General features: G+C 33.9%; 1 long non-coding RNA gene across 1 annotated transcript; it reads right to left on the bottom strand.

Annotated features, from left to right (window-relative positions):
- Nucleotides 1-13,593: 13,593 nt before the first annotated feature.
- On the bottom strand, nt 13,594-16,576 carry LOC114393683. Its single transcript, XR_003662575.1, has 2 exons — nt 14,431-16,576; nt 13,594-13,905 (listed from the first exon to the last, which is right to left on the bottom strand). It is a non-coding gene; the product is annotated as an uncharacterized LOC114393683 (long non-coding RNA).
- Nucleotides 16,577-16,779: the final 203 nt, after the last annotated feature.

Here is a 16,779-nt window from a genome sequence, read left to right as displayed (position 1 = left end):
GATTAAGATTGATGATGTTTATTTATTTATTCTAAGTCGAGTGATGGATTAAGGAAAGTGAAGAAGAGATAAAGAAGCTTTTAATTTAGTAGTGGGAACGACAAAAAGGAAGGAATATGAGGAGCAAAGTTGAGCTACATTGAGATTTGGGTTTTGAATGTTGGTGGCATAACATCCACATCAATAAAAGTGTATATATATGTATATATATATATATATATATATATATATATATATATATATATATATATATATATAATACTAGAAACTCTATCTAATCTCTTAAGTATCGACTAAGACTATTCATTAATAACTATGAGAAAGGATCATAACCTTATTCTTAAAATTCTAAAAACATTAGGACTCTAGTTCTGATCATGTAAGTATCATTCAAGGAGGCTTTTGGCTCCCACTACTTTGCCAAAGATTGTGCTGGTTAGGTTTAAGTAAAAGGTTTTGAAATTTGGTTAGAAAAGCATGTTATCTTTTTTAAGGGCACTCAGTTGGATAGGATGGTCCTTCAGCCTCCCAATAATTTTTTTTTGCTAGCTAGTTGCTGATAGATGGTTTAAAAGATTGAAATTGGGATGTGATGTTATTTTTATTTTTTATGGCTTTTTTTAATTTTTGGCATGGATAATATATTGTTTTGGTTGTATTTCGCTCTTTCCATTCAAAAGAAAAAAGTGAGTCCAAGAACTGCAAACACTCGTAACAAAAGTTTTTAATATCCCAAGAATCAAATGTAATTTTTTTTATTTTTTAAGAATACAAAATAAATTTTGATCATTTATTAAATGTTTCAAACATATACTATAAGAAAGGAACATAACCTTGTTAGTAAAATTCTAAAAACATTAGGACTCTAGTTTGGATCATGTAAGCATCATTCAAGGCTTTTGGCTCCCACTAATTTGGCAAAGATTTTGCTGGTTAGGTTTAACTAAAGGGCACTCCGTTGGATAGGATGGTTCTTTTGCCTCCTGATGATTTTTTTTTTTTGCTAGCTGGTTGCTGATAGATGGTTTAAAAGATAGAAATTCCGTTGTGATTTTATTTTCATTTTTTATGGCTTTTTTTTAATTTTTTTTTACATGGATAATATAGTGTTTTGGTTGTATTTCGCTCTTTTCATTCAAAAGAAAAAAGTGAGTCCAAGAACGACAAACACTAGTAACAAAAGTTTTTAATATCCCAAGAATCCAATGCAAATTTTTTTATTTTTTAACAATACAAAACAAATTTTGATTATTTATCAGATGTTTCAAACATATTTAAGTATGAAAAATTATAAATTTAAAAAATCACGATACCATGTTAACTCTTTGGGTCTATTTATTAAAAAAACTCCTTGGATGAGTGTTATATTATATAAATTTGAGTCTGTAGTATTAAACAGTAACATTTTGTTTCTACCATTAATTAAGCTACAAATTTTACTTTATTTATTTCTCAATATTCCAATTTGTTCGAAAACCCAGTAACCTTATTAGATTTATTTAAATTTAAATTTTGGTATACTATCAAAAAATTAAAAATATCTATTTATAACGGTAAATAAAATTCAGTTGATTTCAATTTAAAAAGATAAAAAATAAATAAAAAAATGCAAATTTAGTTAATAATATATCCGTATTGATTTTACTCTTGATAGCTTAATACATACACATCCCAATTTTTTTTATTTCGGCTATTCTAACTCACTCAAACTCTTTTAATAAGTATTTATAAATTAAAATTTGTTTATATCTTTACGTAACTATTGTCAATTTGCTGGAAATTTTGTAAAAATGGGTGCTATCTATTTCTCTTTATATAAATCCTAAAATAAGTTAACTATAATGTGAGTTTAAGTAAATCCTAAGATAAAATATCTACACTTTAATAATTGAACTTCATCAATAATCCTATAGAAAATTTATTTGTCTTGTTTGCAACAATGTAAATGTGGTGCTCAGCAGTAAATGGATTCATACAATGACACACAAATCTAACATATTTGCATGCTGACTCAAAGTCAACTTGCACTGCCATAATTTATTTATTTTTACCGAAATTTACCTTAGACAAAATATATAAAGATGAAATTCAAATTTTCATTTATTTTAAAAATGTGTATTTACTAAGACTTTATTATCTAAATATTTTTTATCACAAAAATTCACACGGACAACTTTTTCTCAAATTTTTAAGAGATTTTTGAAATAAAATTATAAATTGAAAAGGTGGTCAAACTAAGCATATTAATTCTTTGGATCTATATTGCATTATATTATGTTATAAATTTGAGTCTTTAATACTGAACAGGAGCATTTTAAAATTTTTCCAATAAGCTACTAATTTTACTTTTTTTATTTCTCTATTCTAAGTTGGCTCCAAAATTATTAAACTTAATGAATTTAAACAAAAATTATATTTTGGTACACTATTAACAAGTTGAAAAGATGTATTTAAAAGGATATCCGTGTTGATAGTTTAATATATACATCCGAATTTTGTGAGTCTGGTCACTATAATACAGCAATGGTATATCTCTCTTTTATGTATGATAATTTGATGATAAGTCTCTCAAACTGTTTTAATAATGATTTGGGCGCGCAAGTTCAAAAAATAACGAAGGCAAACAAATCTATCATAAGGGTTAAAATGACCACAGTCAATCCTTACGTAACTAACTAACTTTTGGCGGTAATTTTGAAAAATTTCGATGCTATCTGTTACTCTCTATAAGGCAAACAAACAGAGCTAATTCATTATTCAGTAATCACTGATAGAAATCAGAGAGGAAAAAGAAAGAAAACAATGTCTGATTATTACTTTGACCAGTCTTTGATGACTTATTTAACAATTTTGCCACTCAAGATTCTTCCCCTCCAGCTGATGAGATTCTTCCCGCCGATGAGGATTTTTCTCCTCCAGCGGATGATGAGATTCTTCCTGCCCATGAGGTTCTTGATGCTCCTGCCCCTCTTCCTGTTCCTCCTCCTGCACCTGCACCTAACAGGGTTCATACTTCTGCCACTGCTCTGGATCCTGCTCCTCAGATGGTTCTTGCCTCTCAGGACCCTAGTCATGTCATTTTGTCCGGTGACTCATCCCATTCAGTTCATCACAAGAAATACGAACATTGGACAATAGAAGAACACAAGTCATTTCTCTTTGGGCTTGAGATAAAGAAAGAGAAAGGATGGAAACAGATTTCAGATAAATATGTTCCATCAAAAACCGCATCTCAAGTTGCCAGTCATGCTCAAAAATACGTCAAACGAAAGAATACCCCTATGAAAGAGAGAAAGAGAAGAAGCATCCACGACACAATTTTAGAAGACATTGATATAATCCGCATTGATCAACATAATTGGGTTCCACCAACTTCAAATTTTATAGTGCAGCCACATACTCTCGGCAGTAATTGGGTTCCATCAACTTCAAATCTTATGGTGCAGTCACATTCTCCCGTTACTGATCAACATAATTGGATTCCTCCTTGTGCTCCAAATTTTGCGGTGCCACCACGTATCCCTCATGTTGATCAAAATAATTGGGTTTCACCTCCTTCAAATCTTGCAGCACAATCATGTACTGCCCATATTGATCAATATACTTGGGTTCCACCTCCTCCAAATTTTGCAGTGCAGCCACCTACTCCTCATATTGATCAACATAACTGGGTTCCATCACCTCCAAATTTTGCACCACATACTTCCCTTATTGATCAAGATAATTGGGTTCCAACTCCTCCAGATTTTGCAGTGCAGCCACATGAAATGCAACGAGCACAACATATGCAGATGCAGCAGCTCAACTTACATAGTTCATCTCCTCAAATGGATGAATATAGAAATTTTAATAGTGGCCATCCCCAGAATGAGTTGGATCTTATTGCACAACAGATCCTTGAATATAAGAACAAGTTCAACCACAAAAACAATGAGGGATCAACTAGATAGATGTTATTAGATTATGCATTTATGGATTTCACTTTATTTAATTCTTTCTTTAAATAAAGATTGTGTCAGGTTATAGCTTAAGAATTGTTTAAGCACCATAATACGATTACGTTGTTGCATTCAGACGTCTATTATTTTAACAATAATCATGTTACTGTCCCGTGCTGCTAATAATTTGAAGCCAAGAGACATGACCAAAAGTTTTGATGTCAATTCATAAAAATCTTGGAAGAATCTGAATATAAAAGTTAGGCATTCTAATTGAGGAATCCGAGTTTAATAAATCTCACACCACTATCTCGTACTTCTAATGTAAGACTCAATTCTCATACTTTACTATTAGATACTAACAGGTAGTGTGTTTGTGGGTTGTTGTGATAAGTGTGTATATATGCAGGCTGTAAAAACTTGGGTAATATGTTATATAAAGTGTCACAAGTCAATTCCTTGAGAGACTTGTAATGTCAGCAAAATTCCAATATTGTGAGTAAGTCTGATTTCCCAAGTCTACGCAAAACATCTCCTTAGCATATTAATCTTTTCACTCGATGATAGTATTGCATTGCTTATTTGAATCAAATACCTGCATCTTTGTGAATTCTTTTCACTTCTGTCTAAACAAATTCATGTTCACACAATGGCTGTTAATGGAAATGATTATTTTCAGATATGTGTAGTGGCTGCCAAGCATATCATAAGTGTGATGATGATACATTTGTCAGTAAATTCTATCATCTACATTGAACAAAGGTAGTAAATGGTAGAAGTCTGTATTGGAAATATGAATTACCACCATAGGCTACTTCGTGGAAAATGGGCAGTAACATGATGTATAATGTTTCTCTTAGTTTTGCTTTCATGTTGTTTTATTTCTAACTATCATGAACAAATATAGTTAAGTTACTACATTATCCTGTGAATTATGGCTTAAACACGGTTGCTTTTGCTAATTGTTTCTTTGCAGTGCACAGTAGCAAGATGTATGATAGGCAGCTTGTATGTTTGTTAAAATTCCACCAAATTTGCTCTCCTGTCTTGCCTGCACTCTCATGTTGGTCAACGCAGTAGCAAATTGTATGATATGCTGCTTGTATATTTGTCAAAATTCCACCAATTTTGCTCTCATGTCTTGCCTGCACTCTGCACTCTGTACTGGTCAACACAGTTTTAACTTTCCTAAAATGCTCAAGAGGTTTCTAATGTGCCATGCTGAATTAAAAGCTTGTGTATCTGTCTCCATGTAGTCGTCACTTGTCATTCTTATTCTCATATTAACTAAAAAGTGTGTTAGTTTGTTCATGTTTGAACTTTCTTATGATCACTATTTATTTTTGTAAGAGGTTGTGTGATAAAATGAAAGGTAGAGTGAAAGAGAAAAATAGAAGAAAAAAGAGAGAGAGGAAAAATGCTCAAATGGAAATTTGTCACGGTATTTTATGATTGTCTCACTTAGAATCATTCATGTTATTCTAACCAAATTTTGAAAAACACATATAAGCCGTAAGTCAAGTGGAAGAATCCCAAGTAGAAGAATCTTATCTTTGTGATATACTTCCTATCTACTAAGACACCAGTTGATGGTGGAGCAGTAGTCAGTAGTCAATCTCTATCTGGCATATCCTGTGCAACAACCAGTAAGTAAGACAAGTGGAAGAATCCCACACTCACTCTCACTTTAATCACTTTTATGTTTCCTCTTACACTGTACTTAACCCTGTTCCATTGTGCCCCTGTCCTTTAAGACTCACATATGAAGTGTGCAACAAGGACTCTAACCTGCCCTCCCTTCTCCCTGAGTAAAGGGCTGAATGGAGTGTTGATATGATCCTGTCTGAGAAGAAAAGCTCAACGTCAAACAACTCAAACCTCACATCAATGTTCCTATTGGGATTGGTGATGCTTGCAAGGAGGCTGAAGTCACCATTACTCTGTTGAGTCAAAGTACACTGCATTGAGGTTTGCATTGGGGATGTCAAAGGAGGGGTTTCTTGGCTTGATTTCTAGGAAAATGATCAGAGTTGTATGAGCATAATGATGAATATGAGGCGGATGAATATTAGGCGCAGCACTGCATCAAACCATATGATTAGATTAGTCCTTTGAAATGGAGGTTGCCTTGGTATAGGTGGTTAACATAATTTGGTGCATCTGATTCTTGAGAATATTGTTTGATTGGTTATTTTGATATGACAATTTGTACAGGAGAGACTTGCTTGGTTTGTCCTGTGGATAGGAGTGGAGGTGGAGGTGGGAGGCTGCTAGAAAAAAAAGGTTACACTTGATTCACTCAAACAAAAACAATGAGGGAGATATGTATCTAGAGATTAAGATTGACGATGTTTATTTATTTATTCTAAGTGGAGTGATGGATTAAGGAAAGTGAAGAAGAGATAAAGAAGCTTTTAATTTAGTAGTGGGAACGACAAAAAGGAAGGAATATGAGGAGCAAAGTTAGGTTTAAGTAAAAGGTTTTGAAATTTGGTTAGAAAAGCATGTTATCCTTTTTAAGGGCCCTCAGTTGGATAGGATGGTTCTTCAGCCTCCCAATGATTTTTTTTGCTAGCTAGTTGCTGATAGATGGTTTAAAAGATTGAAATTCGGATGTGATGTTATTTTTATTTTTTATGGCTTTTTTTAATTTTTGGCATGGATAATATATTGTTTTGGTTGTATTTCGCTCTTTCCATTCAAAAGAAAAAAGTGAGTCCAAGAACTGCAAACACTCGTAACAAAAGTTTTTAATATCCCAAGAACTCAATGTAATTTTTTTTATTTTTTAAGAATACAAAATAAATTTTGATCATTTATTAAATGTTTCAAACATATACTATAAGAAAGGAACATAACCTTGTTAGTAAAATTCTAAAAACATTAGGACTCTAGTTTGGATCATGTAAGCATCATTCAAGGCTTTTGGCTCCCACTAATTTGGCAAAGATTTTGCTGGTTAGGTTTAACTAAAAGGTTTTGAAATTTGGTTAGAAAATGATGTTATCTTTTTTAAGGGCACTCCGTTGGATAGGATGGTTCTTTTGCCTCCTGATGATTTTTTTTTTTTGCTAGCTGGTTGCTGATAGATGGTTTAAAAGATAGAAATTCCATTGTGATTTTATTTTCATTTTTTATGGCTTTTTTTTAATTTTTTTTTACATGGATAATATAGTGTTTTGGTTGTATTTCGCTCTTTTCATTCAAAAGAAAAAAGTGAGTCCAAGAACGACAAACACTCGTAACAAAAGTTTTTAATATCCCAAGAATCCAATGCAAATTTTTTTATTTTTGAACAATACAAAACAAATTTTGATTATTTATCAGATGTTTCAAACATATTTAAGTATGAAAAATTATAAATTTAAAAAATCACGATACCATGTTAACTCTTTGGGTCTATTTATATAAATCCTAAAATAAGTTAACTATAATGTGAGTTTAAGTAAATCCTAAGATAAAATATCTACACTTTAATAATTGAACTTCATCAATAATCCTATAGAAAATTTATTTGTCTTGTTTGCAACAATGTAAATGTGGTGCTCAGCAGTAAATGGATTCATACAATGACACACAAATCTAACATATTTGCATGCTGACTCAAAGTCAACTTCCACTGCCATAATTTTCTTTTACCAAAAATTTACTTTACACAAAATATATAAAGATGAAATTCAAATTTTCATTTATTTTAAAAATGAGTATTTACTAAAACTTTATTATCTAAATATTTTTTATCACAAAAATTCACACGGACAACTTTATCACAAAAATTCACACATCATCCACCTCGGGTTGTTCACATATGGAAGGCATTTTTGTGGAAAAAGGAGGAGTCTCACAAATGTCAAGGGTTGCATAATCATTTTGTTTTCTAATACCAACTGGTCTTCCTTGTAGAACCACTTATAATCTAGAATCATTTGGATCTTGGATGTAAAACACTTGCCTAGCTTGTTCTGCCATAATGAATGGTTCCTCCTTGTAGCCCACCTTATTAAGGTCTACTAAAGTGAATCCCATTTGATCTCTATGAACACCGGTATTTCCATTAACCTATTGACATTTAAATATAGGCACTTTGAGTTAATTATAATCAAGCTCCTAGATTTCTTCAATAACTTCGAAGTAAGGCATTGAGGCTTGAATTGGGTTGTTATCTGATGCACTAGAAAAGTGTTCGGAATGAGCCTCCACAATGACCCACTATTTTGCACACTACTTTTATCATCTTGTGACTTTGTGTAGAAAGAATAATTGTTTATATCATACCCCTTCCAAGTGGGGACATTTAGATTTGGACCAATAGCCAACAATCTTAATGTTTTGGAAGCATTGTCATCACTGATGATTGTTTCGTTAAACCAGTTTATGAAAGTTCTATTATGCTCTTGCAACAATTTCATCAAGTTCATTTTTGGATGTAAAACACTTGCCTAGCTTGTTCTGTCATAATGAATGGTTCCTCCTTGTAGCCCACCTTATTAAGGTCTACTAAAGTGAATCCCATTTGATCTCTATGAACACCGGTATTTCCATTAACCTATTGACATTTAAATATAGGCACTCTGAGTTAATTATAATCAAGCTCCTAGATTTCTTCAATAACTCCAAAGTAAGGCATTGAGGCTTGAATTGGGTTGTTATCTGATGCACTAGAAAAGTGTTCGGAATGAGCCTCTACAATGACCCACTATTTTGCACACTACTTTTATCATCTTGTAACTTTGTGTAGAAAGAATAATTGTTTATATCATACCCCTTCCAAGTGGGGACATTTAGATTTGGACCAATAGTCAACAATCATAATGTTTTGGAAGCATTATCATCACTGATGATTGTTTCGTTAAACTAGTTTATGAAAGTTCTATTATGCTCTTGCAACAATTTCATCAAGTTCATTTTTGGGTGAATAGATGTTAGATATTCTTTGTGAGTTTGTATGTATGGAACGACCTCCTGTGTGTTATTCAAGATATACAAATGCGCTTGTTGAGTCATGGTAACAACATTGTATCCTTGTGTCCCTTTACCTCCTCATGTCCGGTCATGACGAGTTTTCAGTACCCCGACAGGTTGAACTGTTTTCATGTACTGCAAACAAAACTCAATAGCTTCTTCAGCAACATACCTTTCAACAATGGAAGCTTCTGGTCGGTATTGATTTTTTGTATATCCCTTCAACACCTTCATGTAGCACTCAATTGGATACATCCACCGCAAAAAAAACCAGACCACACAACTGAATTTCCCTCACAAGATGAACAATTAGGTGAACCATGATGTCAAAAAATGATGGAGGAAAATACATCTCCAACTGACAAAGGACAATGGCAGCCTCATTCTCCAAAACATCCAATTGTTGAGGGTCAATGACTTTTCTAAAGATGGCATTAAAAAAAAGCACAAATGGGTTATGGCAACCCTAACTTTGTCAAGCAAGATCCTGCGAATCGCAACACGCAATAATTGTTACATTAAAACATGGCAATCATGAAACTTCAAGCAAACCAACTTCAGATCATTGAGGGCTACAAGGTTTTTTATATTTGAAGAGTATCCTTGTGGAACTTTTACATTCTGTAGACATTGACAAAAACTTCTCTTCTCTGTTGTTGACATTGTGGGGCATGCTGGGGCCAGATATGTTCACCAACCTTGTGATATCGAATGCAACTGCTCTCGTATTCCCTTGTCAACCAAGTCTTGACGACATTTCAAATCATCCTTTGTCTTGCCTTTAATGTTAAGAAGGGTATCAATTAAACTATCATAAACATTTTTCTCCACATGCATAACATCTAGACAGTGACGCACATGTAGATCAAACCAGTATGGAAGATCAAAGAATATTGATCATTTCTTCCACATGTTTGTGGGAGATGATGTCTTCTTTTGGGACTTCCCAAATATAGTTACAATGTCTTTTACCCGATCATGAACTTTTTTTACAGCTAATGGTTCCGGCGGACTTTCATTTTCCTGACTTCCGTTAAAAGCTTTTTTCAATCGTCGATACGGGTGAAAAGGTTTCAGAAATCTTCTGTGTTTGGTATATACTATCTTCTTTCCATATTTGAGTTGGATGAAGCTTGTGTTTTTCTCATAGATAAGACATGCATGATGCCCTTTGACACTGTATCCACTTAAATTTCCATATGTTGGAAAGTCATTAATTGGCTGCCTACACATCAATATCATTCCCTGGCTGCCTTGGACCCGCTATCATCATACACAGGGTAATGTATTTTTGCAAAATGCACAACCAAGGAGGGAGGTTGTAAATTATCAGCAAAACAGGCCATGAACTATGGTTGGTGCTTAACTTACCATAAGGATTCATTCCATCCGAAACAAGAGCAAGCCTTAGGTTCCTTGGCTCGTCCCCAAAATCTGGATACAAACAATCAATTGTCTTCCATTATGGAGAATTAGCTGGATGTCGGAGTAATCCATCACTTTTTCTGTCATCTACATGCCATGTAAGGTTTTTTGCATCATGTCCATTAGTAAACAATCGCTTAAACCTTGGTATTATTGGAAGATACCAGCTGACCTTTGCAAGACGAAAATTTTTTGTGGTTGCATCATCACGTAATTCGTCATGCTGCACTTTGTATCGTGATACCCCACACATAGGGCACTGCTACATTTCTGCATACTTATTTCTGTACAATATACAATCATTAGGGCATGCATGGATCTTCTGGTACTCCATTCCCACTGGACACAAAATCTTTTTTGCCTCGTAGTGATTTTTTGGCAACGTGTTATGTTTAGGAAGCATGTTCTTCAATAACACCTGCAATTCAGTGAAGCTTTTATCACTCCACCCAAATCTTGCCTTGAAGTTGACCAAAGCTAAGACTACTGACAACCGTGTGAAAGTTGTGCACCCTGAATACAATGGCGTCTTTGAATCACGTTCTATGTTATCATACAAAGGTGCATGTGTTTTGTAACATCCCAATTTTTGTATTCTAGATTAAAAAGGATTGTTATTTATAAATAAATAGAGTTTTATAAAAATGATGAGATTTTATAAATAAATAAATAAGGAGATATAATTATTAATTAAAATAATGATTTGAGAGAAAATAAAAAGAGTATTTCATGTTTGATAGAAAATAAAATAAAGTTTGTTTTTATAAAATAAATAAATAAATAAATATAGAGCAAATAATAGGCTGAGTCCCTAGGTATAAATAGTTAAGTCAGGTGCCTCTTTTTGGCCTCATTTTCGTTTTTCCCCTTCTCCTCTCAAAATCCTTTCTTTTTCCCGCAGCCCACCAAACCTATCTCAGAAAAACGACGATCTCGGACTCGTTCACTGTTGGATCGTCGTGAAATTTGAGTACCACGTTCGAAACCCAATTCCGAACATTCTTACCGTTGGGAATTTCAAAATCATATCTGAGCTTAGAGGAAAACCCTTTGCATTGTAATATTTTAATTTCCCGCAGAAACCCAAAACTGTCTCGGTAAAACTACGTTTCCGGTTTCGTTAACCGTTGGATTTTCATTAAATTTGGATATGTTGTTCGAAATTTAATTGCGCACGCTTCCATCATTGGGATTTTCGAGATAATGTTCGTGGAGGGAGAAAGAGGAATCACATGAAGACAGTATAAGTGGAGGTTTCAATCTCTTCTCCGTCTCTCTGACGTTTGGGAACTCTATCGGAGCAGTCGGAGGAATAACTGAAGGAATCTCAGAGAACCGCTAGAGATGTTACTATCGCTGGCTGAAGACACGTGAGTCCGCTCAGAGGTAAGGGATGAGTTTATCGCAATTGGGGGTTAGAATGAACATGTGTAGGGATCCTTAGAGAACTAAATTTGAGTTTATTTTGGGATGTTTATTGAATTATAATTTTTCCTTTATGATTATAAATACAATATTATTGTGTTCTATGTACCAATTGATGTCCTGATGAGAATTGATTGATAAACTTGAGTGCTCTTGATGTCTTTGTGTTTAACCCATGATTTTGATTAATTAATTTTGATACAATTGTGAAAAACTATTTCAGAGGTTTTACACCCCATGTTGTGATAAAATCTTTTGTATAAATTGTTATGTTTAGGTTATGAAATAATGATTCAAACTGTGCGTATGTGATAAATTGAACATGTGACGGATAATGAAATACGTGTGTATTGAGATGAGATATATGTATTGAGTTGTGAACTATGAACTATGCAATCACGCAATTGTTAGACCCTTTAAGGGCGACGAGTATTGTGATGAGATCCACTGTGGGAACCCGACGAGTTAAAATAATTTTGAAAACAATTGAGTAAATGTGTGTATTGCATAGTTCATAAGTAAAATGTATATGACTCATGAGGTGTGATAACATGTTAAATTGAGATTATATCATTGTGATTGAGATTAAGTGTATGTGATAAATTGAGTATGTATATGATTGAGATATATATGTGCATTGAGTTGTGAACTATGAATTGTACAATCACACGACCATAAGTCCCTTTAAGGGCGACGAGTTAATGCTAAGTCCCTTTTAGGGCGACGAGTTAATGCTAAGTCCCTTTTTGGGCGACGAGTTAATGCTAAGTCCATTTTTGGGCGACAAGTTGATGCTAAGTCCCTTTTTGGGCGACGAGTTAATGTTAAGTTCCTTTAAGGGCGACGAGTTAAAATTATTTTGAGAACAATTGAGGAGTTGTGTGTTTTGTACAATTCACAGATAGAATCTGTGTGCTAAGATGTTTTCTGGGTTGGACCTGAATCAGGAGGGAAAGGCCCTGACAGACTCTTCGGAGTGTAGGCCTTGGGGGTCACACAGTTTGAGTGCTCCTTTAAGCCTATGTTGATCCCATATGGTTAGAGCATTCTCGCAAAATACTGTGACCCTGACTGGTCTCCCTATGATATTACCTAGTTAGAGTGACTTGACTTGCTAGTGTGTGGTTTGTCTTGTCATGTACTCCTAGGCGCCTGACGAGGTTTTTCACTGACATGGTGCCACATTGCATATAGGCTTGAGTCTTAGCATAACTATTGCATACGCTTGTTAATTGTTTAATATCAAATTGATGTGTTATTATGTCTTGATCGGAGTGTGTGATTCTTGTGTATTGTGATTGATGATTGAAAGGTGTGATTGATGATTGAAAAGTAAATTTTGAATGACAAAGTGATGAAATAATGTGAGATATGTTAAGTAAATTGTATTTGGCTACTATATGTTATCTTGTTTCTCTCTAGCAGTTACGAATGTGATAACTCACTCCCGGTTTGCTGTTTGTGTTTGGATCCTGTGATGATCTTGAACTTTGTGTTCGGGACAGCAGATGAATAGGTGGATGACTGTGAAGAACCTCATGCTAGAGGACACGAGAACACCACGCTCTGATAGGATGTGACATTAGGATATAGGTTCTATATTAATTGTATGAAACTTAGATGGTCTTGTTTGAGCCGAGATGACTTTATTATTTATTTGGACAAGTTTGAATATGATGTAGAAGAAAGTGAATGTGAGCCTTTTAACCATTTGAAAGGCTTGTATTTAAAAAATTTAAAAAAATACTTTTAATTAATATTTGAATTTTTATTCCTTTATTAATATATATGTGAGGGGTAGAGGGTGTCACATGTTTGTTCAAAAGTGTCTTGTCCAAGATCACGGATCATGTCCTCTATACGATCTTCGGTGTCTTCATGTACCGGTTGAGTACGAGAAACAGTTGGAATGTCGGGCAATTCCCCATGCCATATCCATTTTGTGTAATTCGGAATGATGTCGTGACATATAAGATGTGATCTGATTTCATTTATTGACTGTCGTCTCCCATTCAAACATTGAACATATGGGCAAAAAAAATCTCCCCTCAAACTTTCAGCATTAAGTTGTGTAAATTGTAGAAATTGTTCGACCCCATTCCTATACTCGTCACTAATGCGTGATGCTTTCATTCAACTTTGATCCATCTTTCGTCTGTGCTATTGATCAAAATCATTAAGTTATCTATCATGTATGCTAAACTCACTTTTTTCATTAAAGGTGTGGCCCTATCCCATTCAGGAAAACATTTTTATAGTTGATTCAAACGTACAGGTAAAATCTCTTTCGAGTGATTTGACGAAATTTTGGCAGCATTTGGCATTGGTCTTCAGGTACACAAAAAGAAAGCGATGACATGCTGCATAATCACCATAGTCAAATATGCACTCAAAGAACAATGTCAGATGCAGTATACCAAAATTTCAACAAATCATTCAAAAGAGAATTTACCTCTACGTATGAATCAACTATAAAAAAATGTCTTCCCAAACTGTCCAAATGGACAATTCAAGACTCAATGCATCGATTAATCCAAACTATTCGTATTAATCAGTGTATTGAATCTCAAACGGGAAACTAGGTTTCACTCATATTGCACGTAACTACGAATATAAAAGAATACTTATATTTCAACAAGGACGTACAATAAGCACAGTACTTTCATAAATACATACATACCTCGAAAGATGCTGACTAACAACCACAATGAGTGCAGGGATGTAGTAAAATGGTACAGAAAATATGTATTTCTGAAGTCCTTGATATAATTTGTACCATGAATGGGGGAAACAATCAAAACAAGAAGTAAAACAATACAAAGGCGGGCAAAATTGAAGCTATTAAGCCTTATTCAAATGATTGAAAACCATGCAAGGCAACTATGTTGATATATTTATATCTAAAGCAATTATATAGGTTCAATGAGGTTTGTCATGTCCGATGCAACATGAAGTACTCTTCATCAATAGGGACAGTTTTGGTATGTTCAATGAGGTTTCTCATGTTTTAAAGACAAAATAACTCTATCAGCCTACAAAGACATGCAACCACATTAGTAAAATAATCTTAACATTAATTAGGCTTTTACTTTCTGTACGTAACTCTCATTTGTTGGATAAAAACAAATATAAAATACAAGATTCTATGTATAACATTGAAAAAAAAAATCAATCAATCAATAATAAACTTTATTTTGACACAATTTACAAAGGATTTCTCCTAACTTCTATAGTAATTACTTATATCATAGACCTGATGAAGAAGGGTTGTTGGATTTCAAAGTTAGAGGAGGAGCAGTTCCTAATGGAGGAGTTTGTGAAGGCTTCGATGGTGGTAGTTACACTAGTGATGGTGGAGGTTGTGAAGGCTTTGTTAGTGGTGGTAGCACAAGTGAGGGTGGAGGGTATGTTAGGAGTGGAGAAGGTAGTGGATCATATGATCACAAAAGAAATAGGAGGAAGTAATAGATGATATGCAAGAAATTTGGTTGAGAATTGAGTTTGACTGAAATATTTAACGAATTGATTTCTGACTAATTCATGAGCAGTTTAGCTCACTTACAACCTTGCTTACTAGTAGGATTCATTCATTGGAGTAATAATAATTATATGTATAAGATATCAGTCTTAGAGAGCTTAAAGATGAAAGATGGATTTGTATTGATATGCTTCATTGTACAACAAACTATTATTATTAGGTAAATGCCATGCTTATACAAAGTTTAACTTTTGTAACTAACTTAAATAATCAACAGATTTAGTAACTAAACATAAATGTCCTAACTACATTAATAACATGGTAAAATCCAGAATAAGGATAAAAAGATATTTTGGGGATTAAAAAAAATAATTGTGTAACCTCCCAATAAATAATTTGTAACAAATAATTTTTTCCGGAAATTTGTAACAAATAATTTTTTATCCTGGGAGAGAAATTTCACTTTCATACATGTCTTTCACTAAGTTTTCATACCAATCAGCATTTCTCTTTACTTATTCATTGCCTTGCTACATTTGATTTTCTTGTCTAATTGTGATGGCCACCAGGTGCTAATGGGCATTACTATGTTCAGCAGCCTATCCCATCGCCTCCCCTTGCAAACAATTATGGAAATGGGAATATGAGCATGCAACATTTAGGCGCTTCTTACGACTCGGCTCAGTTCAAAAGTGTTCAAATAATTTTTACCTATGAAATGGTTATGGAAATGACCAATGCATTTTCTAATCAAAAGCTTATTGGGGAAGGAGGGTTTGGGTGTGTTTACAAAGGTTGGGTGCCAAATGGAAAAACAGTTGTAGTAAAGCAGCTTAAGGCTGGCAGTGGACAGGGAGAAAGGGAATTGAAGGCTTAAGTGGAGATCATCAGCTGTGTTCATCATCGACATTTGGTGGCATTAGTTGGTTATTGCATATATGAGCGGCAAAGAACTGTTATCTATGAGTATGTTCCTAATGGAACACTTCATCATCACTTGCATGGTAACGTGAGTTTCCCTTGATTTTTTCTTCGAAAATGATAATGGAGTTCGTGTTTTCTCTGTATTTCATTTGCTTCTCATCATCATATGTGTATTATTACAGAAAGTGGAATGGCAGTGTTACATTGGGCCAAGAGGCTAAAGATTGCAATAGGTGCTGCAAAGGGCCTAGCATATCTGCTTGAGGACTGTAAGCATATCTGTATTTATTTTCGTCTCCCATAAGTGTTTATAAAAAAAGTTTATCTAAACAGAACCTCTATATTGTTCAAGTGGAATGCAACATTTTAAAAATCTTTTGATTGCTGGGGAAATGATTGTGTGTTGGAAAATAAAATAAAAAATGAAAGAAAATAAATATGAAGAAGATGCACAGTCTTGAATTAAATAACAAAATAGCAGTAGCAAATTAAATTTAATTGACAGCACATGAATAATGCATTATAACATACAATAAGCACAAGAAAAAAAATTAAGGGAAGAAATATATAGCCTGGGTTGAAGCACGTAAACGCTATCCTTAGAGAGAAAACGCCCCCACTGCACGG

Source organism: Glycine soja, chromosome 17 (genome assembly GCF_004193775.1).
Source record: "Glycine soja cultivar W05 chromosome 17, ASM419377v2, whole genome shotgun sequence".
Classification (NCBI taxonomy): Eukaryota; Viridiplantae; Streptophyta; class Magnoliopsida; order Fabales; family Fabaceae; genus Glycine; species Glycine soja.
This window is presented reverse-complemented; position numbering and strand designations above follow the sequence as displayed.